The 24,669-nt window shown below is 41.7% G+C and overlaps 1 long non-coding RNA gene across 1 annotated transcript; it reads right to left on the minus strand.

Annotated features, from left to right (window-relative positions):
• LOC128907723 (uncharacterized) lies at positions 1-24,360 on the minus strand. Its single transcript, XR_008465714.1, has 5 exons — positions 24,228-24,360; positions 11,911-12,049; positions 11,517-11,590; positions 10,386-10,708; positions 1-129 (listed from the first exon to the last, which is right to left on the minus strand). It is a non-coding gene; the product is annotated as an uncharacterized LOC128907723 (long non-coding RNA).
• Between the last annotated feature and the right edge of the window lie 309 nt (positions 24,361-24,669).

Here is a 24,669-nt window from a genome sequence, read left to right on the forward strand (position 1 = left end):
GCTCTCTCCATGGTCTTCCTCTGCCATCCTAACCGGAAGGATCGAATTCTGAGCTGGTGTAAACTGTTGTAGCATCACTGATATCAAGGAAGTATTGTTTACTCCATCCGAAGATCTGATTCACAGGCACTGAGTGAAAGAAAAGAGACAAAATGCATCTCATAGCACACTAGAGTATTCAGAAGTTGCTGATTTCAGCAATCATCTGACTTATGAAAATAGTTAATGGAAAGCAAATAACACAAGTCATTTCTTAAATTTACAGTCACACAAACTAGGGAATTCTACCCATTTTCAGACTCCAAACACGTTTAAAAAATGCAAACCCACTCTGCAAAGACAGTTGGATTTATTAAAACTGTTGTGTGGAATGATCTATGCTGAGCTTGGCTGCAGGACCTAAGTCTTGCAAAACATTTGTGATAATTATTAAGCCTGTTGTATTAGCAGCTTTAAGCACACAGTGTTCAACAAGGTTGTTGCTGAGTTTTAGATTATTGTTTTTACAACTACAGTGTTTAGAAATCTTGGTAACAGGAAATACTTTGACCAGTTGTTCTTTTCCAGTTGTCATAATACAGATCAGAAAATTGAATTAGAATAATGAGTGTATTAGTAGTAAAGAGACTCATTCAGTCAGGTTCTCTCTCAAAAAAAAAACCCAAAAAAACACAAAACCCCCCACCAACAACAACCCCCCTGCCAAGGAATATACCTGTATTTCTTAAGGCTCTATGAAGTGTCATTATGGGTCACGTTAAAAGTCTGTCCATCCCCAAATGTTCCTTCCTACAGGGATCAGCTCAAATACTCAGGAAGAATGTAAGAGACAGGGAATATAGAAGGCGGTTCTTCCTCAGTACCATCTTCTTTAGAATTGACAAATGACAGATATTGCATCACTTCCATCACATTTAACACCACAACAACAGACCCATCCCTGGAAGCTGTCTAGGTCAGTTTTGAATATGTTCGAACTTTTCACTTTCTACATTCTTGTAATAATGAGTTTTGCAGTTTATTTGTAATTTGTGTAAAAGTAGTTTTATTTGTTTATATATTAACTCAAAGTATTAACAGCAAGTTTGCCGATGACACCAAGCTGTGTGGCGCAGTTGACACGCTGGAGGGAAGAGATGCCATCCAGAGGGACCTTGACAGGCGGGAGAGGCGGGCCCGTGCGAACCTCATGAAGTTCAACCAGGCCAAGTGCAAGGTCCTGCATGTGAGTCATGGCAATCCCAGGCACAAATACAGGTAGGGTGGAGAATGGCTTGAGAGCAGCCCTGAGGAGAAGGACTTGGGGGTGCTCGTGGATGAGAAGCTCAACATGAGCAGGCAATGCGCACTTGCAGCCCAGAAAGCCAACCGCATCCTGGGCTGCATCAAAAGAAGTGTGGCCAGCAGGTTGAGGGAGGCGATTCTGCCCCTCTACTCTGCTCTCATGAGACCCCACCTAAAGTACTGCGTCCAGCTCTGGAGTCTTCAGCACAGGAAGGACATGGACCTGTTGGAACGGGTCCAGCGAAAATGATGAGAGGGCTGGAGCACCTCTCCTATGAGGACAGGCTGAGAGAGTTGGGGTTGTTCAGCCTGGAGAAGGGAAGGATCCAGGGAGACCTGATAGCAGCCTTCCAGTACCTAAAGGGGGCTTACAGGAAAGATGGGGAGGGACTCTTTATCAGGGAGTGTAATGGTAGGATGAAGGGTAACAGTTTCAAACTGAAAGAGGGGAGATCTAGATTGCATATCAGGAAGAAATTCTTTACTGTGAGGCTGGTGAAGCACTGGAACAGGTTGCCCAGGGAGGCTGTGGATGCCCCATCCCTGGAAGTGTTCAAGGCCAGGCTGGATGGGCCTTTGAGCAGCCTGGTCTAGTGGGAGGTGTCCCTGCCCATGGCAGGGGATTGGAGCTAGGTGATCTTTAAGGTCCCTTCCAACCCAAACCATTCTATGATTCTGTGATTCTATGAAAATAGCTTGTGATTACTGCATGTCTGCTAGTTAAGATTGTGTAGACTGCTTTGGTGACTTCCTTCAATCTTGCCTTTTCCAAAATGAAGATCTGCAGGCTGTACTTACATGGAATCTCTTCTGTGTTCTAATCACCTTTACGATGACTTTAAAACTACACTGTACTGTTTCCAGATTGATTGAATTGGATCGCGTTCAAGATGTGAGCATGTCATGGATTTATAAAGTGGTGCAGAGATATTTTCTGTTTTGTTCCCCATACAATTCCTAATAACTTTGAACATTAGATTTGCCTTTATGATCATTGCAGAACACTGTGCTAGTGTTTTCAGAGAACCATTCAAATATTTTCTGAATGATGATAGCTAATTTAGAAACCATCATCATTTATGCCTTCTTACATGGGAGGTTTCCCTTGTGTATTACTTTGCATTTCATCAACATCTCAATTTCTTCTGCCATTCTAGTGCCTAGGCAAATGATTTAAAAAAAAAAAACGTAGAAAAACTGTAATTTGGGAAAGTAAAAAACGAAGAGTTAGACTTTTTTGAGTCAAAATATTCCAGTCCAAAATTAAATATCAATTTTTCAATGAGATGATATTAGCTGACTTTTCTTTGAATCACCATGATGTTTCTTGGCAATTAGAGCATAAGGTCATTCATTCCTGTTCTTTCTCCCAGACACTGTTCCAGAACTGGACAAGGATTTCCATATCAAGCAATTTGTAACTGAGGGAATTTACAGAGAAAGATCTTCAGGTAAATTGTGTTGGGTTTGCTCAAAATGTAATGTATTCAGAAAGAAAATTTTATATTTGCCATTATGAGTTCTAGACTTAGGAATACAGTTGTGTTTGTTGAAAAAAAACCTTATATGATTTATATCAATCGACGTTAAGAACAGTCTAAATTCTGACTATTAAATATTCTTAATGAGTCACCTAGCAGCAGCTCCAGACTAGGACTCTAAAGTCTTATTCTGATGCTCAACTTAACAAGCTGTCAGCAACCCACTCAGAAAGTGTAAAGTTAAATAGCTGCAGAATTGGCTTTCAAGAGTTGTTCGCTGGTTGTATTCTGCATCAGGCAACAATAAACTTGAGGAATGGGCTGCCCAGTGCTCAGGCAGGAAAAAATAGCAAAATAAATCAGAAATTTTTTTCCTAGGACTGAATTACTCAACTGTAATAAGATTATTCACTTAATATTTCATTCTGAATATAGATAGATAGGTATATTAATTTTATACAACTAAATTAGTCCACATATTTCAATTAAGGTCTACTTATACAAACAAATACACAGGATTAAGGAGTATTTTCATAATTTCATCCTTAAATTTAAGTCTTGGAGCAAGGCTGAAGAGTGAATATTATGAAATGTTTTCAAGAGAGAATAGAACTGTTCTTTTCTCATTTCAAGACAGATGATAGAAAATTTAAATTAAAAGGAACAGATAACGGAAAAATGCTACTTCCTGCTTTGCCTAGTTGTTACTGTTGTCACTAATGATGTCCTAATGTTTATGGCAATTTAAACAATAAAAGCTACAGCCTTATGAATTCTTTCATAGTAGGCAACTATCCTCTCTACAGGGGTACAGATAATATGAGGAGGAAAAAAAATGTCTAAGATAAAGAGATCCATAAAAAAGTTCCATAGTACCTTACTTGCTGTAGTAGTTTAACGGTGACACTAACAGTGTCATAGACTTTTACTATATTAGCATAATGCTAGCTTTCCTGTTCATAATTGGGTAACCAGCCCACAGTCTGTATCCATAATACCTGTATCTCTACTATATGGTGGGACAGGGGGGAGGCAAACAAAAAGAAAGGAGAAAGAAAAAGGCTTGCAGTAGTCTAAGTTTTTATTCACGTGACGGAGAAGCAAAAGTACTGAGCAGTTGTATGAGCACTCTCATTTTTGTAAAATATCTGCCGCTGCATTCAGCACTGCAGCAGCTTTGATTTCACCCTCACACCTTTAGATCTCTCGGAAATTAGGAATGTGAACTGTGATGGAGCCACATCTCTGTGCCAGTCAGGACACCATCAGTGGCACTTTAAGCTTATTTTCCCTCTTCAGTAGGGCATTACAAGGTCTAAGGAGTCTGGTCTCTGAAGGGCAGAGAAAGGGCAGGATGCAGACTGGTGTTTTGATTGGAGCATGCCCCTGAAGTCAACTACCATAGAGAATAGAACAGATTCCCTGTCTCCCTGCAAAACATCCTGCTGGGAGGAATCGCCCATTTTATTTTCATTAACAAGTTAGAGATGAGGTTTAACAGTGTCCCACTGCATGTCCACAAAACTATACTCGCACATCTGCAGTAGTTACCATATGTAATATGTAGTATAGAAAAAAAGAGATTTTTGGAGCAACAGGTGAGTGTTCTGGCTCAAAAGCCACCAACATTTCTCGGGTTTGCTACATCATATGCAAAAAGGGCTTTTACACTGATTGCCATACATTCACCACAAAACATTCTCTGGGTTTTTTATGCCCCTCCTGCTGGTTAATGAATGGATGGCATTTGAAGTGGCTGTCTGAAGTGCTGTTGAGAAGGCTAGTAATTGGCTTTTAGCTTATATTTGCAAATGGATATATTTTTGAACTCCCTCCTCAAAGGAAATAAACTAGTACCAAACCTGAAGGAGGTCATCACTTGCAAAGGAAGCTGGCTGGCCAGCCCTGCAGAACTGAAACAGAGCAAGAAAACACAGGCAGAGTGTTTTTTCCTTTCTTGCCTTGCCAACATACACAGTAGGTGGAAATACAGATGGACTGGGCATCCCTGACTCCTGCTATTGCAGCTTCTGCCCCTCGTAACGTTTGCTAGTGTGGGATTGGGCTCCAAGTCCCTCCCTTCATGGCTGGAGCAGCCTAGTGAAGTGGTATTGCTCTAACCTCTAGCCTGGCATAATCCCACCATTGGGAATTGGAAAAGTGGCATTTGGAACCCCTTTGTCATAGACTTGGGTGGAGAACCTGGATACCAGGCAATCAAAAACATTGATATTACTGGTGTACAGTTTCTGAAATAACCTTTCACCTCCCCAGAGAGGAACAGGGCTATCTTACAGCTGTATCTGATGGATACAAAGCTAGCCATAATCTAACTTTTCTTTTTCTTCTCGAACAAGCAAAGGAGACAGGACATAATGTTACAATTCAATCACGTGCTTTTAAGAAGTGCCAATGCCTGCTCCATGCCATGCAAAGGAATATATATCCTACACCCAGACTGTCTCAATCCTTTACCTTTAAATTTGGCCTCAGTGTTGCCCACTTAGCCTAGAGCCAGCAATTTTCTGATTTTTTCCTCAGAAGCACAAAATACGTATTGTTGTCAGCACGATGTTCATGTTTGTGTGCACTGACTACATGCTGGACAGGCCTGGATGATGTACTAACATGGGAGCCTTGAAACCATGTCATTCCCCCCACACAGAGTGTCTTGTCTGTCCTTAAACTGAAAGTATTCCAATACCTTCAGCTGCACCACTTGAACCGTGATATTTCACCAGATTTGCATCCGATCCTAAATGCAACAATTCCATTTATTGGGTTTTTTATCATTAATTTCTTCCCTGCTGAGATTTCACAGTTCCCTTACTGTAGATCTTCAAACAAAATGGCTCAAGATATCACAAATACTAATGGGAAAATCTGATAGTATATTCATATTCATATGTGTACGAATGTAGAACAGATAAAATGAGTAAAAGACATGGTTCCAACAAAACACAATTTTTCACTTCCAACCCCCAGCTGGCATGAAATGTAGCATGTAGAAATGCAGATGGTTCCACTCATAACCCTGGCTTAAGTGGTACGCAGAAACATGGGCAATAAAAATGATTATGCAATATCAGGCCCACGGAAAACATGTATGGATGTACGCACATCGTGACAGAAACGGGCAAAGCAGTTAATACCAAAGAGCTGTATCTTAACTCCAGTATTTGCTAGGATACTGTGTGTACTGGTAATTCCCTGTGGACTGGAGCCAGGAGATGTGAGGGTTTCCCTGGGGTGATAGGGCAGGACCACCATCCAGGGCCCAGCCAGGGAGCAGGGCAGCCAGGGGAAACAGGGGCAGCCCCAGTCCTGGGCATCAGGCACCTCCTTGGGGATGGGGATCAGCCAAGGACAGGCTGGGATGTCAGCCTGTGGGGGCGGTCAGGATCATGTCTGGTGAGGGGAAACTGCATCAGACACAGCCCTGGTATGTGCAAATACAAACTATTGATAACATTACCATACTTACAGGTGCAGACCGAATAATGGTGTATTCCTGAGAGATGCTGCACAGCCTACATCTTTCACTGTCTTCTGAAAGTAGTGGGTGCTATGCTGTAGCCTATAAAGAGGTGCTTGGTATCTGAGAGGTCCTAATTACTGTGACCACACAGAAGATTTGACTGCCGGAAGACACTGTGCCATTAAAATGCACATTTAAGCCAATGTTCTGCTGTGAAAATAGGCTGTGCTGGTAGAGGAAGCATTCAGCTGCAGGCAGTCAGCGGCGGGATTCCCTTGGAACTGATCTTGTGACCACTCATTAATTAGTAGATTTGTAAGAATCTTGTATACTAATGATGTGTGCAGATAATACATGGTTGAACAGCATCATCAGCAGAGGAAAGGGCTGGAATTTCACAGGAAGGAAAAAAAAAAAAAGATGAACAACAGGTCTGAAATAATTGAAACAGGCCAATAATGCAAAGTGCAAGGGACAAACGGGAAATTCTGTAAACTCAGGACCATCCTGTGGAAATGAGAAATATAAAAATACTCATTTTTAGAATTTCTGTCAATACTCAATATGATATGAGTACGGAAAAAAGCAAATGTCAGCCTCTAGTGCAGGAGGTAAAGTGTTTTCCATGGGGAGAGGGGATTGGTAACACCATTTTTCAAGACAGCCAGGAGGCCATAGCTGGATGCCCGTGTACAGCCACAGCCAGTCAGGTAAAGGGAGGAGACATGCAAGTGAGACGAGTCACAGGGAAAGAAGGATTGGAGGAATCACAAATGAAGACTAGCAAGGACAGTGTTTTCTAGCTTGGGAAAACAAATCCCGAGAGACTACTTGGTTGCTCTCAAGGAACATATCAGTATTTGAACCTAGATAGTAAGGAGCTGGACTTGTTAGCATACAATAGATAGAATTTTTTTCAGTGCTTATATATTTCTTGTAAGCACGTAAACAATGCACTTACTTGTGCAGACAGACAGAAGAGCAAGTCATTTTCCTGGGAGACTGAAAATCCAAGTTGAATCACGTTTAAAGGTTAAACGACCCAAGATGCCTTTGCTATGAAATCAGCTGTAGGTAATGGTGAAATCTAACTGTAGCTTTTGGCTCTGCCGATACGCCAGGAATGAGATCTGTTTTCAGAGCTGTCAGAGAAGTCTCATAGACTGCCAAAGTGAGAAGCAGATTATGGTCTGCCCCACAAGCACCGTAGGTACTGAAGCAGAAGTAAGTTTCAGTGCATCTCTCCTACTGTGTGGAGTGCCAGCAGTACTCTGGCACACAGATGTGCTTTGGCAACCCGTAGCACTGGCGATGGGCTAACTGGGGCGTGGAACTTTCTTTCGGAGAAAACTCCTTAGTTCCTTATGCATCTTTCCTCCTTACAGTATTACATATTTATATGCTCACACTTTCACCCAGGCTTTCTGGAACTGCAGAGCTGATCTTACGGAGGACATTTCCGATCCTACTACCTGCACTCAGGTAAATTTCATGTGCCCTTTCAGACAGCCTCATTTGGTGGCTTTTGGCTCCTTCAGATACACACTTATCTCAAGTCAGAGATGAAAGAAGAGCTTGTCAAATACAAATGCAAAGCAATAAAAAACAGACAATAAAACTTTCATAAACTGCAAAATAAGATGCGCTTGAGCTTGAGATATGTTCATCTTTTTGAAGAAGCCCTTCTCCCATGCTTACTATAAGCATTTATGTTCATTCAGTGATTAGACTCTTTATTAGAAAACTAATTTGTACCTCACTGTACATAGTTCTTGATGATGGATTAGAAATTGCTGCTATGGAAGATCTGTTTTTAAAATCTCCAGAGATGGAAATTGTGCAGGGGCACTGTGAAGCACGTACCTACAAGGACTCAGTCTTTCTACGTTTTGAAAGACACCTAGCATAAGCCAGCTGGCAACTCACAGGCCAGATCTCATTACCAGGGAGGTGTTCAGGTAACATGTGCTAACCAAGTGGTTTAATATCTTCTCTTGAGCTTGCTGTGCATAGCACTAGGCAAGTGTCGTGCTGTGACTGCTACAGCTACGGAAATGGTGGAGGAGATGGGGATACAGTTCCCTAAATGGCTGAGGTTATGTCCATTTGTACTTATTTCAACATAGCTACTGGCAAGGTGTCATGGCTAGGTTCAACTACATGCATAGTCAAGACCTTGCAAAGTGTGAAGAGTCTAACGAGAGGGGAGAAGTGGTGGGCAGTAGCTTTGAACAACTCTCAAGGACAGGAAACAAGAGATGTTGAACACGACACTGTCATTGCAGCCGTGTAGAAAGAGGCAGAGGGCCTAGCATACAAGGTCCTCAGAGAGGTAGTTGAAGATCTGTACTCCAAGAGATGTTATTGAATATTAATAGCATTTTACATCCTGGATATTTGAAACACGACTATAGAGTGTAAACCAGAACCAGCCATGACACTTTTCTCTCATAGTTCCTATAACATAAGACAAAATCTTTCAATCATGTGATTTTGATTTTTTTCCTTTTTGGGGTTTTTGGGGTTTTTTTTTTGGTGGTGGTGGTGGTGTTTTTTGGGGAGGGAGGTATGGTGGTTGTATCTTAGTCACTATCAGCAGGCAGAGATTTCTACCCTGCGAAAAACAAACTCTCCTATTTTACTGTCTGTTACAATAAGAAACATAAACGTAGGTTCAAATTTTCAAACCGCTAGGAGAACTGGAGCCTTTTCTTTTGATGTTGCCCCCCTAAAACATCTTAAAGTGGTATACATTTTCAGTATATGAAAAACAGGTCTTCTGAAAATGTAGTCCCTTGTGTTTCATTTGGAAGAGCTGGTGATCTAATTTCTGGCTATAATGTTTCATGTTTATATGAAATATTTCATATGAACTAGTTGTATATGTCAGAAGAGAAATTAAACAAAAGACAACGCTCATTCAAAGATCTGATCAAAAGACAAGAAAAATTGTATTGAAGAAGATTTTTTGATAAAATTCTTTTGAAGAATTGAAGATATTTTGAAGAAATTTTTCAATTTTGAAGAATTGAAAATACATATGATAAAAATCATATGTATTTTGTTTGTAATATAGTATGATCTAGTCTAATACAGCATCATCTAGCAGGCTTATTCATCCATTATGAAACAACCATTCTTACAGGATCAGTGAATTTTTCTAATTGTTTTGGAACCTGTGAGCAGAAAGAGGAGAAAAGAATGGAATTTTACAAGTGATGTTATAGTCCACTGGTGGCAAAATATTGTGTCACAAACAATCAGAAGCTGACATCAGAGGCTGGAGTGATGTAACATCATGCTGTGGCCAAGCTTAAAGCTTTTCAAGCTCCCAGTGTCTTTGAAATCAAAGGAAAATGTATCAGGAAAATATCTTCAAAAGGGTTATTTACCATTATGTCTTTGACAGGCTGTATCATCCTCCCAGCCTAGGGAAATTTTTAGATCAAACAGCTCTAAATACATTCAGAAAGACAGTATGTGGTATAAAATTTTAGAATATAAATTTATGAAAGTTAACATTGTGTGCAATTCTTGTTTACATAACAAACTTAAAATATGCACAAGTCCCAGTATGCGAATTGTACCTTTTGAAATTTCAGAGTTGAAACACAATCTGGTTCCTCCTGCTTCCCTTCCTAGAGCTCAGAGCACTGGCAAATGAAGAGCAGATAATTTCATTGACTACAGGCACATGCACAAAAGGAAAGAGGCCAAAGCATTCACACAGCGCGCTGCTATGCTCCAAGTCTGGAGCCGTGGGTATGTGCCCTTTTACCAGCTCCCTGTGGGACTTAGGGCAAATCACTCCTGAGCCTCTATTTCTCTAACTGAAAAAGGATTTCACCGTATCACTCTGTAAAGAGCTTTAGATGTAAGTGGTACAAAAAAGCGTGTTTTTACACAGAGGGTATCAAACCAAACTCTTCTCTTGTAGCATTATCCTGCATCCATTGGAATCAATGAAGTCATATGGGTGCATGTGAGGTCCCATATATTCCAGGAAATAGGCAACGTCAGGGACTTGGTTAGCACTTCTTTGGCTACAGTTTGCAGCAATGGTATGGACATTATTGCAGGTTTCCTTTTGCCTATACTTCTGCCAAATGAGGATTACTCATTCAGCCAAATGAGCAGCTTACCTGTCTTCTTGCTGGTGGAGGCAACCGTGGCATCTTAATGGCCACATATTCCTTTTGAATGAAGATGATCCAAATGTTGCCAGAACCTCCTGGGTGAAACCATCATTGAAATCTTGATTGCACTCAGATAAGAAGAAGCTCCAGCACATGTTTAACTGAAGTGGTGCTCCTTTGATTTCCAAGGCAGGTCTCAAGCCACCCTGAGCTGTTGTTTCAAGGGAAAGGCCCCACCACAATGCTGAGTGAGTGAGATGTTAAGAGAGGGCACTCACATTTCCCTCCAGCCACCTCCTTCAAGTGGTTTTGTTTTGCACATAGCTACCCTATAAATCAAGAAAGCCTCATAAATAAAATCTGTTTTCTCTCAAAACAGTCCTACCTAAGGGTGAGGGATACATCACAGGCCTTTAGTTTTTCCTATTGGTTGGGTGGAAGGAAGGCAGGAAGGAAGGAAGGAGGAAAGGGCGGGGGGGGGAGAGAGAGTGAGAGAGAGAGAAAGAAAGAAGGAGATTATCACATCTTCCAAGTGTTTATAAAAACAGTTATAGTGGTATTAGTATAGGCCTCTGTTATAGCTTTCCTACGCTGACTAGCCCTTGAAGGCATAGGTACTTCAGTCTTTTATGTTTTCAGGAAAAAGAACTAGAAGTAGAACAAGAAAGAAAACTAGAAGCAGACAAGAAGTATTTTCCTTCCGTATTTATATACTCCTTTTCCAGTCTTCTGGGGAACTCTGAAGTTAAACAAATTCAGGAGCATTATTAAGATAGCCAGAGTCCTTGCAGTAACAAGCTACCTGGATAATAATAAATGACACAGTTATAGTTCACCAAAGGTCTACTGGTGCTTTTCAGACCATACAGATATTACTTCTTTCTTTACCCAGCCCATTCATTACAATGAAGACACCATTGGGAATGTTATAGCAATAGTTTAGCTGTCAAAGCAAGAAACTTGGGAGAAGGAGGGGAGTGAAGAATCTCTCTCAATCTTGTAGAGGAAACCTGGCCTAAAAGTCTGTTCCACCCACTTGGAATTAGGTCACAGTAACCTGAATAGAAAAGAGGTCATTCAGACTTATTGAAGGATATAGTGGGGGCCAGAGGTCCCCCCACTTCACAGCTGGCATACCTTACAAAAAACGAGAGGTGGCAGCTGGGTAAGTAGGATCCATAATATCAAAAAGAAACAGGCAGGCGATGGACCTGTATGGAATGGAAAAAAACATCAAATGACAAAAGAAAGTGAAAAAAATAATTAAAAATAATTTTTTAAGGCATCTAAAAGGCATGAGATTCAGTTATTTTTTATCAAATTTTCTAAATGTGAAGTGTCTCTCTGTTTATTTCTCTAACATGGGTGATTGTTGAAATTTAGGGATATCTGATAAATCCTCTGCAAAATATATCAAGAAATTTGAACAGTTAGTCTTTACATTCAGCAACTCCTACGAAGTCACAGTGGGATACAGTAGTGACTGGGCTTTCCATAACAATAAAATTAAATATCACAGAAGTGGCTTTACCATATTTTGTGCGAAGTTCCTAGCAAAATCATTGCTTCTTTTGGGCAGCCTTCTTGTAAGAGAGGAGTTTCCAAAGCTGCTGGGTGAGCAACATTTACTCCGTGAGTGGCTTAAAGTTCTCTGTGTGCAGCTGACATCTCTGTGAAATTAAAGAACAGAAAAATCAGCAGGTATCACTCCAGGAACATTATCACATGGACCTGGGATATTAAGATTCAGTCTACTCATTGCCTTGGGTTTCCTGCAAATGGCTCTTGAAGATATGTGATGAGAATATGGCAACATTCGATGCCCAAAAGGGAGCATGATGTAAAATGGGGAAAATAACAGGACTCATGGGAATAAGTGTGGGAAACAATCACAGCCCACACAGCAGAATGCTTCAAATATTGTTAGGAGCTTGCTCCAATACCAATTATCCATAAGGATAATTTCCTTATGAGTGCTGAAAGAATTAAAAGTAAGACTGTAGTTAACCATCATCCTCGGATAATACTATGTTCTTGGAGAATAGGAAATGTGGTGCCTGAATTTAGGAAAGAGGATAAAAGTGACCCAGGAAGGATGGACTGTTAATCTGAGCTCAATAATATGAAAAGCTCTAAGGATAATTTTAAAATGGAAAGATAATTAAATACGAGTACGAACATGGAAATGGAAGAAAATGTGATATAGGGTTGAAAAAAAGCAGGTTGTGGCATATTAACTTAGTCTCATTTTTCTTAAAGTAATTGGTTTTCTAAAGAAAGAAAGAAAGAAAATACTGTACAACTAATTTATCTGGATCAAAGTAAAGCATTTGTTAAGGAGTCACAAGTAAACTGGAGAAGACAAGAATTCAGGACGAAGCTTGAGCTTGGCAAGAACTGGTTAAAATGGAGGCAACAGCATGTGAACCATAAAAAGGAACTGTCAAGCCGGAAAGCTCATCAGAGATCTGCCTTGGTACCAGTCAAAGACTTTCACCCAAAAAGTTTGTTCTGGCTGTCTGTATTTGGCTAATTATTTAACCACTGTTTAAATAAACCAGCATGAAGAGGAAAGTGGGTGAGCTGGCAAGCTGGAGTAATAGAAATTGAACTTCACTTCAAGGTGCAGACTCATTCACAGCACGGACAAAGGAAACAATAAGATTTCTGCAAACAGGTCAGATCTCATTCCATGAAAGGGGCAGGAAACCAAACATTGTTTCATGCATTAGTGCATTGCAGGCCAAACACATCACAATTAGTCACAGTCATATCACATCATGTCAATCATGATCGTACCAGCGTGATACAACTGTGAAACAGCAAATATGTACCAGGAAAAATATTTCCAGTAAATATCAGCAAGTGTTAGTCCATCACAGCTCTGCTAGGATCTTGTGTACGATGCCTTGCACAGTTCTGCCTATCCATCTTTAAGGAGGCTGTAGTCAAATAGGAGGAAATGCAGAGTGGAGATAAGAAAATGGAAAGATGTCCTCTGAAAGAAGACGGATAGCATGATTGAAACAGGGTCAGTATCTCATCCCAGAGTGTATAAGAACACAACACTGGATGGTGCTGCTATTTCAGAGTGCCCCTTCGTCTCCTAGCTGAGATTCTGCACCCTTGACCACCCTCCTTGTTTGCTTGCTTCAAGTACTGCTCTCTAATTGTCTTCAGTGAGTGCATGTGGGAGGGAGGGGGAGCAGATATTCAGATGTCCATCAACAGATCTTAGAAACAGGCCTGAATTCCAAGCTCAAATCAAATGCTTGGCAATGTCTGAAATAACCACAATGAAACTAGACATTTTGTGGGTGTGCCCCGTATGTTGGCTGCATCGTACCCAAAACCTGTCCCAAGTAGCACACTTGCATAGCCAGGCAAAGGTGAAGTCAAGAATGGCAATGATAATGTCAGGAACTTGGCAGACAGCAATACTCACAGAGCCACTGGGCACCTTCTTTCACACCTGTTCTTTGTTACGCATAATTAGTTGATTAACTGTCTCCTTCACTTACCTGGATCCCAGGAGCTCTGGATGGGATCTGAAATGTTTCATGTGAATAACTGAAAAGGGTAGTGGAGTTTAAGATGCTGTAAACGTAACTCAGGCTTAAATCTGGCTTAACCCTGTTTCTTCATCCCTACATGACACATGAGAAAAGAGATATAGAGAAGGTCTATGTCTGAGTCAATAGAGTGGATATTTGAGATTTACTTATTAAAGGTTTTGGATGAGACAGCTATTCTGAGACAGCTGTTTTCTCCCTGGGATGGCAGTGTCTGCCCAGCCCCTCAAGATTATTTCTCTGTTTGCTGCAAAAGTGCATCAAATTCCATCTTCTGCTCAGTGCTGGGGTGCTGACAGTTCTCATCAGCTTAGCTATGGGGTTGCTATCGTGTTGGCATATGAAATATCTCTCTCATATGATGATTCCTCAAAGCGGAGATAACTGCAGTCACTCACAGCTAGGAGAAGCCTTTCCTGATCAGACTGATTTAGTGATGGAGACAATCTATTGTTTTTCATACCCTTGGATAATTAGAGTAAGCTGGCTGGGCAAGCAGCCAAGATGGAGTTTACATAGAGGATGGATTCCCCCTGAGTTTACCCTTTTAAAACATCAAGTTTTGTTGGAAGATTAGTCTTGTCATAGCATCTCAGTCTTTTGAAGCCTGTCTAGGAGGGAAAGGAGAAACTTAACAGTGGGCAAAAGGAGTAGGAGTCCTCCTTAAGAAGGTATCAGACAGTTGTAGGTGAATTCTGGGCCTTGTATTTGCATGCAGGGAGGAACCTTTCTGTGTGTACCCTCAGCTGGTGCCACTCTCTTTCCAAGAGATGTGAGGGGCTTACGTCAAGGCTGATTTCGGTGAGGGCTGCCAGCTGAAATGAAAGAAGTGGGATCCCTTCCAGCCCTGACCAGTTCACTTTGTGTGATGGAGGAGCTAGATCAGCCAGCATAGCCCCTCTGGGGAAACAGCTGTTTGTATACATTTGAAAACCCACCGGTCATGGTGCCACTCTTATTTCTGGGGTACTTAAATGCTGCCTATGAGCCGCTTCTGAGGAACATGAGGGATGCAGCTAATTTCCAGCAAATTACACAGTTTAATTGGTACCAAAACGTGTTGGGACAGGTGGGGGAGTGAAAAAGAGATCTTAGTTAAGTACATTAAGAGCCACTACGGAATGAAGTGTCTCAAACAGCGATTCCCAGACCTTGTCAGCTGTAACTTTACTTAACAGAATCTATTAGCTTTATTCTATAAATAAATAAATGAACAAACAAACAAGGCCTTTGAACAACTACGTTCCTGTCAGGCTTATGTCTCCTGGCATGGTAAACAATGTGCTACCATTTCTAGTTTTGAGATAGATGGCTATTCTCTTTCTATTCTTGTACCTCTAATGTAAAACCAGATTAGAGTCTTTCTGAAATATGCCCCTCTTTCTTGTGTTCCACTCTTCATATTATTAAAAGTACCCATATAAATGATTTATAATGTAATACTAGTTTCCAAAGTGCTTTTATGCTTGGAACCATAACCTCAGAAGGTTGCACTGTTGTATTGCAGTGGGTTTAATTTGCATCTACTACTTCTAAAATATTGCTGGACCTCTGCCTTGCATAAACAGTTACTGCAAGTCCATAACAATTATGTGCAAGTGTCTGGTTAGAAACTATGAGAACAATGCATGCACTTTCCTGAAATCTTCAACAAACTATGAGGAAGAGAGAGGAGAATCCGTACAAATTATTTATTTAAAGATTTCAACAGTATCTAAAAACACAAAAGGACATTTTATTCCATCTAGCGCAGTGCCTAGGGTTTGAATAGTTTGTTGTTGCAAGCTTTGATTAGATCTGAGCCAAGATTTTTAATGAAAAAGGAGTTTATATATGGCTTTGCATAAAAAAGGTGTGAAATCAGTGGTTTCAAGTACTTCAGATGTAAGATCCCCAGAAAATCTATAGTGTCCTATCGGTTTGTTGCAAGCGGTGAGGCATTATCTAAAGTTTACTCAGTGCTAGAGGAAAATACAAGGGCATTTTAGGATAGCTGAGCAAATAGGTGGCTTAGTGATGAGAGAATATTTTTCTGAAAATATTGCAGAGTGTACTGCTACATTTCATTTAGATAGGCAGCCCTTGTTACACAGGACATGAGGCATTACAGTTTTGAACATTTCAGTTACAATATTTTAAGACTTTTTAATCACATACTCTGTTGCTTCTAATTGTTAGGGGAGAGATGCAGGGTCCTACTCCAGTAACCAGCTGCATTATCACCTCTAAACACTCCTATGACTTGGAAAGTCCTTTTAGATGCCCCCTTGTGACTGGTAGTTCAACAATTCGTTCCAGGTATTTTACTGGCCAGGATGTGGCCCTTACCCTTTCTTATCCAGCCTTTACTATTGCACTCTCTACTGTCTCATAAATCCCTTCTTTTTGGGGGTGAGGGGGTGGGGGGGGAAGAAAAAAATAAAAGGGAACCTGCTCTGCATTGAATCCAGCTGTTTCTCCAAAAGCACGCAGAAGAAAATGTTCACTGAAAATTTCATTCCACTGCAGCACAGGAATTACTCATCTGGTGAGACCTTCATTTCTACATTTTTTTGCCTTGCTTGCAAAATAATTGTAGAAATACTTTGGAGTGGTGGCTTCAGTCTGAGGTCTTGATCGCAGTAGCTGTTATTGTACGATGCCTATAACAAATTGTGAGTTGGTCTCTGCTCATGTCCTCTTCTCATAGTCCGAGCACCAATGGCATAAGCGCTGCCTCCTTTTTGACACAACCTTCTTGTTACTCAGCAGCCCCTTACCTGTTACCTTAACAACACATTTTTTAATCTTGTAACAAAGATATCGAATGTCATCCCTCAGATACCTTTTTACCCAAACCTCAGCTGAAAATGTATTGCCCTTCTGCCTTGATTTAGATCCACCTGCTCTGTCATGTATGATTATCCCATAATATGGTTGATAATGCAGTCCTTATGGGAGAAATACAAAGAAAGTGAAATCATCGAATTTCTCTGTGTGTAGGCATAATACATGTAGGGAAAGATATAATACACAAAGAATGGGAGGTTATCTTTCCTCTACTTTCATGTATTCAGACGTAGCCTAAATACAGAGGCTGCCTCATTCTCTGCCCTGGACTCTGATCACAGCTGGAATGCTATCACAGGTATGCTTTATTGTGATAAGTATTACTACACAATTAGGGCTTCATTATGTTGAAAGGGAAAGTATCACTAGAAGGGAAATATGGCACAATTATTTTGCCAGCCTTGAGTTCAGAGATATTTATTGTTTTAATTTGACTATTTGAATTGTTCCAGTTTTACATTAGTGTTATGGAAAATAAATTTCTTTGGGGGCTGTACTCTGCATACAGATTCCTAGGTAAAAAGGACACTGATATATTGGGCTTTTCCTTTGGAAAGGTCCTCCTTGAACTACAGAAATCCTCTGCTTATAGAAGATCCACCTTATGTGCTCCTCCTTCTTTGCAATAAACCTTTGGTTTTTTATCTGTCTCACGCATCCTCAGCATTTTGAGGAAATGCCCTTTTGACCTTCCGAAGAATCCCTGGCATCTCTGGAAAATGCCTTTTTCTCTCAGAATCCAGTAAGCCTAAAAAAGTTTTGGAATTGCCAAATAAGAACAGGTGATTAAAATGCTGTGAGCATGGAAGTGCAGGTAAAACACCCGACTGAGAGTTCACAGTGATGAGATCAGCCTCCCTCCCTCTCTCTGTTCTTCTTTTGTCAGTCTTCCTCTCTTTCGTCCTCTTTTCTCTCTTGGTCCGAACCCCCACTTTCCTCTCTGTCTTCCTACATATAATCTTATTTTGAAGGTAAATGTTCTAATAGTTGGATAAGGCATCAGCCTTGTGCGGCCTTCGCACTTAGCAGTCATGATGGGAAGACTTGTCAGACTCTTTGCGGAACAAAAGACACCCAATTACTGTGTTTTGAGTGTCGATGTTGCAACACTATAAAAATAGAAGGCAATAGAATAAATGAAAAGGAAAGAAAAAGAAAGGAATGGTTTGGATGTCAAGTTTCAAAGTACAGTGTTGGGGGACTGAACTTGGAAAGATTGCTTTACATGGAGCAGCATTTGCTCACCCAGCACTCTGCTCTGTCTCTAGCAGGTGGAGCTTACAGCAACGATAGCCACTTCTCCTTGTTCCCTTGCTGGGAGGGGTGGTAGGGTAGGGAGATCAGCTTCTTTATTCCTTCTGGTCATGTTTCTGAGGCTTGGGACCAACACCTAGTTCTCATGGTGTGTGTCCTCAAGCGAGTCTTTCCTCCTGTGCTCTATCTCCAGCAAGAGCTTTGTGATTCTCCTTGCCACAATTGCAGTCATTTGGAATGACCCATCTGTTCTTCCCACTACCAGCACCTCTTTTCCTCGCTGCCACCTATTAGGTACTTACACTCATTTCCAGCTCAAAAGGCTTTCTGGTTCAGTTTTCTCTTCATTACCCTCACTCCATTTCTGCACATCACTTTCTCCTGCCCATTTACGTACTGCTGGTTCCCAGACTGAACCCTGGTTAGCTAGGCAATTTCTGGCTGCGTGAGCTCCAAAGATCACTGCTTGCTCTCCTTTTCCCTACACAGGCTGATGCTCATTTTCTTTAGGATGTTTTATGCCACTCTGGCTGTGTGCTGCAGCTCTGAAGTGGGAGTAAGCGTAATTGATGCGGGAAGAGATTTTCAAAGGCACAAATGGTAGCCAGATATCTGACTCCTGATGACTCTTAATGGCAGCTGGGTGCCTGATTGGTGTTTATGCCTTTGAACATGTCCCCCACACTTTTTAGATTGTAAAACACTTTCAAGAATCACTGAGGATCAGATGCACAATTAGAGTTTCTTTTGACTTCCCAGGATGAACTTTCTCTAGGGCTAGCCAGTAAATGCTCTGCTCTGTTTTTGTTACCTTTCTTCTGTGGGGCCAAATCCCAAAGCCAGCTGAGTTGGTGGATATATACCCACATAAGAAAAAAGTGAAACTAAATTAGGATTTTCTAATTTGAAGCAAAGAGCTGTTGATCTGTGTGGAGGCTGGTGTGTGATTTATCTCCTTTTCCATTATCAGTCAGTACACTTTGTATAATTCACCATTTCAGGATAGAAAGAGCAGTACCCATTTATAATTGTGGTTGCATACCCATGCTAGCAAATGTCCTTCTCTAACTAATGATGTTAGAAGCATTAGTGAAAGTCTCCTCTATAGAGAAGAAATTACTGAAAATATCAGATCTCAGACTTCAGCCTGTTTTCATTTCAGTTGTTTTCTTTTAATTTCTTTTCATTCCCCATATCCACTTCCAGCAGATACCCAAGCTCATCCTGTCATAGCACTAGATCTGTTAGAAGGTTACTTTGCAAAGAGACCAAGCAGCCAGAGAAGCAAGAATTTCAAAATGAGGAGACATTGCTCTCATTTGAATCCAGAGATAACAAGAAAATGGAAGGACAAAAATTGGTTTATCTTTTTGAATTGAATTCCCAGAATTTCAACTAGCACTGTACAATTCAAATTTTGGGCTCGGTCCAAAGTCTGGATAAGAAATCCCTATCACGGGGATATAGAAATAAGACAGTAGTGGTGCATCTGCTTGCAGATTCAGGGAGAACAACCAACTCCAGACGACAGAAACCACCATTTCTCCCATTCCATAGGATTCATTTCTTCTCTGCAGCCTTGACAGGGAGGCTGCTTCCTCCTCACATGCACAGTTCCCTAGTTGGGGCACAGCAGGTGAGTCTTCTCCTTAAATGAGAATCATATTAATAATTTTCCAACTTGGCCTCTGAGTGAGGCATTTCAAGCATAACAAGTGTGAGAACTACTAGAGTAGCCTGGGGTCAAACTGGAGACCTCAAGGAACAGGTTGCAGCAATTTCAGTCAAAGCTGAGTAGCTAATGCTAGAACCATCTTTCTTCCCCAAAGGCTGAATATGGAGGAGGGAAAAGATTCAGTAATAAATGTTCACCGGTGGGCTGCAAATCCCAGAAATTGGAGGCTTCCAGTGTAGGGACTCTTCATTCAACGCTGTTTCTACCCTACTGCTAAGAACAGTTTAAAATACTATTTTAGCTATAAATTCCTCTGCATTTTTGTAAAGATTAAAATGTTTCTGAATAACCACGTTACAATTAAGCCAACACAGTTTAGCTATAATTGGCAAGATTCTCATTTACACTGAGATTCCTTTAAGACCTCTTTGTGTGGGTAGAGTGTTGCGAAGTGCAATTATACTTCATTAATACTCACCTTAAAGCCCCTTACAGCACCAGAGCAGTAGAAAGGCATTACTGTGAAAATAAGAACCTAGTCCAAGTACTCAATAGTCTCAATTCCTATTTGCGTTATGCCCAATTTCCCCCACTTTGTCAATATAAAAAGACAGCAAATTCTCTTTGCCCACTCTTTAAGGCTTCCTTTTAGGAGGAAAGCAGTATCAAAGCTATTAGTGTAAATGAAAATCAGGCCCAACATCCTTATGTTTAGTTTCACATTTCCGAATTAATCAGAGGAGGATGGTAATAAAGCCCCTTTTCAATTAAATCTTTTCTGGTAGATTGACTGTGTGCCTGCACATGGGTGTGTGAACATGGCCTGAGGTTCCAGGAGCTCCACAGTCTGGCTCGCAGGGGCTCCTCATTGCCATGACCAAGACAGACTGAGGGCAGGGGTCACTAAAACAGAGCTGACTGTAGAAGTCTCCGTAACTGAGTTTCTTTGAGTAGCCTCGCTCTGTCCACCCAAACTGATGATTGTCACAGCAAGTCTCATTCTTCCCAGACATCTGGTGAAAGAAAAATGTTAAAACCGATGTAAGAAGCTAGAAAGTGTTCTTCTTTTATGACTGAAAGTAGAAAGTTACTATTCGGAAATATTATATGTCCCCATGGGAGGGATGAGCTTAACCTAAATGATTCCTGACAGATGTTTATCCAGCCTGTTCTTCAAGGACCAATAGATGCTCCACCGCCTCCCCAGGAAATCTATTTATTTCAGCAGTTCGTTATCTTTACTTTTAAAACGTTTAATTTGGCTCTCCCTTGTTGCAGTCCGAGATCTCTACTTGTATTCTGTGATTGAAAAAGAATTATTGGTTTCCTTTCTGTGCCAGACTTTCAGCATGTCTCCCCTCAATCTTCTCATCTCGGGTTTGACAGGGCTTGGCTCATTCAGTGCTTCCCATAGGCCATGATCACTAAGCCTCTGACTGTACTTACTGCACCTCCGTGAACACTCTCCACCCCATCGCTTTTCTCAAGTGAGGTAACAAAAATTGGCAGGGACCTTATCCATGCCTAAGAGAGAGGGAATGACAGTCCCACTGTCTTTACTGTTTTATTTTGCATTTAAAAATGCATTTTATTGAGGCAGCATATGACCAGGGAGTTTGAACCTCACCACCACGTTTAGTTCAAGTAAAGCCTGATCCATACCAAATTAACCTGCTTCTGCGTTTATACGTCTGTGTAGATCTTTCCTTGCTGACCAATTAATTCACAGCTGGTTAAAGAAAAAAAAAAGTTGGAGATGAGAAAGAGCACAGGCACTTATAAATATTGTTTCTGGCTGGTTTGTGTTGGATAAATTCCTTGTTAAATAATCAAACCTTATGATCTTGATCCTCTGATAATTATTTATGAATGTGATTTGTTGACATTAGTTATTTGAACATTGCTGTTTGAAATGCTTGCTGAGGCTGCTGCTTGATGAGCCAGCTATCAGAATTTGAGACCATAAGCTGTGCTCCCAAATGCATTCCCAAGTTTGCTGAGACAAAAGGGCCTTACCTGATTCACATCTACACATTTTATATAGGCTGACTCAGTACTGAAAAAAAGCAAGGCCTCTGAAGAATGTATTAAGGGATGTGGTGCAACTGGAAGGCAGCTGATTGCTTACTGTAATGAAAGACCTCTGGGTTTTTTCATTAGAACTAAGGTAGAAACCCAAGAACCTGGAGAATCACATATGGCGAGTCAAATTTAGGCCGCTGAAACATTCATTTCCTTAGGACTTGTCCCGCATTATTCCAGAGTCTCGTCGAACATTGTTAAACGGTTCTCATGTTCCTCTCATGAGATAGTTAAATTTCACTGGTGGTTATAAACCTACGCATCTCTATGAACTTTTAGTGAATTTCAGCAAGAAGCACTTTTAGTGTCAACAATTCAACTCTAATGCAAACATTGGTATTCTTATCAATACTATAGGGCCAACTAAAAGTTGGACTTTTTAGCTTATTTTTGAAAATGTGGAAGAGGTAAAGGGAAGTAACTGCCTACCTTGAATTAGTCACAGGCCCTTTGTCTTTGGGAAACTTAAACCCAAAATTACACTGGATCTGAAACAAAGGCTTGAACCTGGGTCTCCTATTTTCCTTTCTTGGGAAGGAAATCCATTTTAAAAGAACAAACCCCAGTAAAATATGTAGATGAAGCTTATATCTCACTAAACCACACGACACACTTCTCACCTGTCCTGGTTTGAGGTAAAACAGAACCAAGTTTCTGTTCAGTAATTTTATTTCTTAGCTAGGCCTCTTCTAACTCTCTGAAATTAACAGCATGTTGTGTCTAAGATGGTTCGTTCAGAGTGATAAGACAGCTTGTGCCAAGGAATGGTGTGCACAGGGGCTCTTGATTATACTTATTGCTATAACAACCAAGGTCAGCTGATTTCGTTATTTGCCCCATTGGAGGGTTGGAAGCAGAGGGGCGTAGAGGGGTCCCACCTGCAGGGAGGAGCGGACAGGACAGGTGACCAAAAATTGACTAACAGGGTATTCCATCCCATCTGCCCCATGCTCAGTATAAAAGCTGAGGGATCAAAGGGTCAATCTCTTCCTTCAATGGCTGACGTCTGAGGAGGACCCTCTCTGTTCATCTGCCTTTGATCCCAATCGGTGTGTTCCTGACTCCAACTCTGGAACCCAGTTCCCACTTGTCACTGAGTCCAGCCTGGGCCTTCCTCAGTGCCTGCCAGTGACATCATCCTGGGAGCTTAATACGGTTTCCTATATACTGTATCTATTTCATTATTTTCCTTTTTATCTTATTATTAATATTTCATTAAAGTAGTTTAGTTTCTTCTAAACTTGTAAATGTCTCTTTATCTCTCCTCCTCCTCTCCATGGACGAGAGGTTGGGGGCAGCATCTGTTGCTGGCCATTGGCCGATTTGGCGAAAACCACAACAGATCTATTGGTGCCCAACATGGGGAATGAACACAGCTGTGATAGATTGCCTAAATAGTTTGAATTCCAACTTGTTCAGGGAGACCAGACAGTTCACGTCACGTCGTTCTTACATGAAATCTTGCATCGTGTCCTTAGAGAGTTTTGCATAAAGTTAATTGATGCAATGGGGATTAACTGGTCGAATATATTGCATGGTTTATTTATTCTCTGTTTGGAGGTGGTGGTCTAAGCATGCTATGTTGGTGTGGATTTGCCTTCAGATTTATAAAATAATTGCTTGGACAACGGTTCTACCTGCATATCTTGGGCATCTTGTGATGGAGTCTTTTACTAATTACACTCCTGGTTTTATCTGGGGAAAGTTTACTTTGCCCTTGGATGATTATGCCAAAGTGACAGTAACAGAATTAGGGGATGAGAAACCTTCGGGCTGTTCTGAGAGTGAATGTTACTTTCATTCATACGTGACTCTGTTGTTGGGTTTCCTGAATGTGTTGCAGGCGTCGTTTATTGTGAAATAGCCGTGCAGGAGCCAGTCTTACGTGACATCTGATGTTGCTGCTCAAGCCCCACGGCCAGAGTCAAAAGATAGCAGAAATTCAGACCATCCCGTCGCTGAAAGCCACAGCAGCAACTCAGACAGCCCCGCCACCGACAGCTGCAGCAGGAATTCAGACAACCCCCCGCCACGGAAGGCTACAAGCAGGAACTCAAACAACTCCGATGACCGCCCAAGACACAACACAGACACAAACAACGCCACCGGCCCCGACAGCAGCCCCAGCGACATCGGCCGCCCCCCACACCGGCTCCGGCGAAAGCCAGGGCCCCGGCCCCAGCACCGGCCCCGTCCCGGCTCATGCCGGCCCCGGTCACTCGGCAGCCCGCGGTCAGAGTCACCCCGCCGCCTGCGCCCCCTGTCCCCGGCCTGTCTCGCCACCCCCTCCCCGCCCGCAGCGGCACCGGCCGCTCCAGCCCCGACGAGGAGCACGGTCACGGCTCCGGCTGCTCCCAACAAGGAGCGCTGCTGCCGCCCGAACTCCAGCAGAACCGGCATAAGTTGCCCCGGTGACCAGGAAGCAGAAAAAGTTACCTCGTTCCCTTGGCTCTGACGACAAAGAGCAGCCCAAGCCAGACAGCGGAGGAGAGGGATCCTCTGAGGAAGATCCAGGAGAGGGTCCTTCTCAGGCAGATAAAGGAAAACGTCCTGCTAAAGCAGATCCAGGAGAGGGTCCTCTCAGCCAGCATTAATGCAGGGTGAGGACTCAGATGCAGAGATAATCATTAAATCCTTTTCTGTGAAGGATTTGCGAAATGCAAGGAAGGGCTTCAGTCGTCATGAAGGGGAGACACTTGTCTCCTGGTTGCTCCGATGCTGGGACAATTTAGCTGATACCATAGATTTAGATGGCAGAGAAGCTAAGCAGTTGGGAAACCTGTCCAAAGATGGAGGCATTGATAAAGCGATGGGGAGAAAGGCAGACGTCCTCAGTGCCATACGGCACACTTCTCACCCCACCCACCTTTAAGGCTAT

The sequence above is a fragment of the Rissa tridactyla genome, chromosome 3 (genome assembly GCF_028500815.1).
Source record: "Rissa tridactyla isolate bRisTri1 chromosome 3, bRisTri1.patW.cur.20221130, whole genome shotgun sequence".
NCBI lineage: Eukaryota > Metazoa > Chordata > Aves > Charadriiformes > Laridae > Rissa > Rissa tridactyla.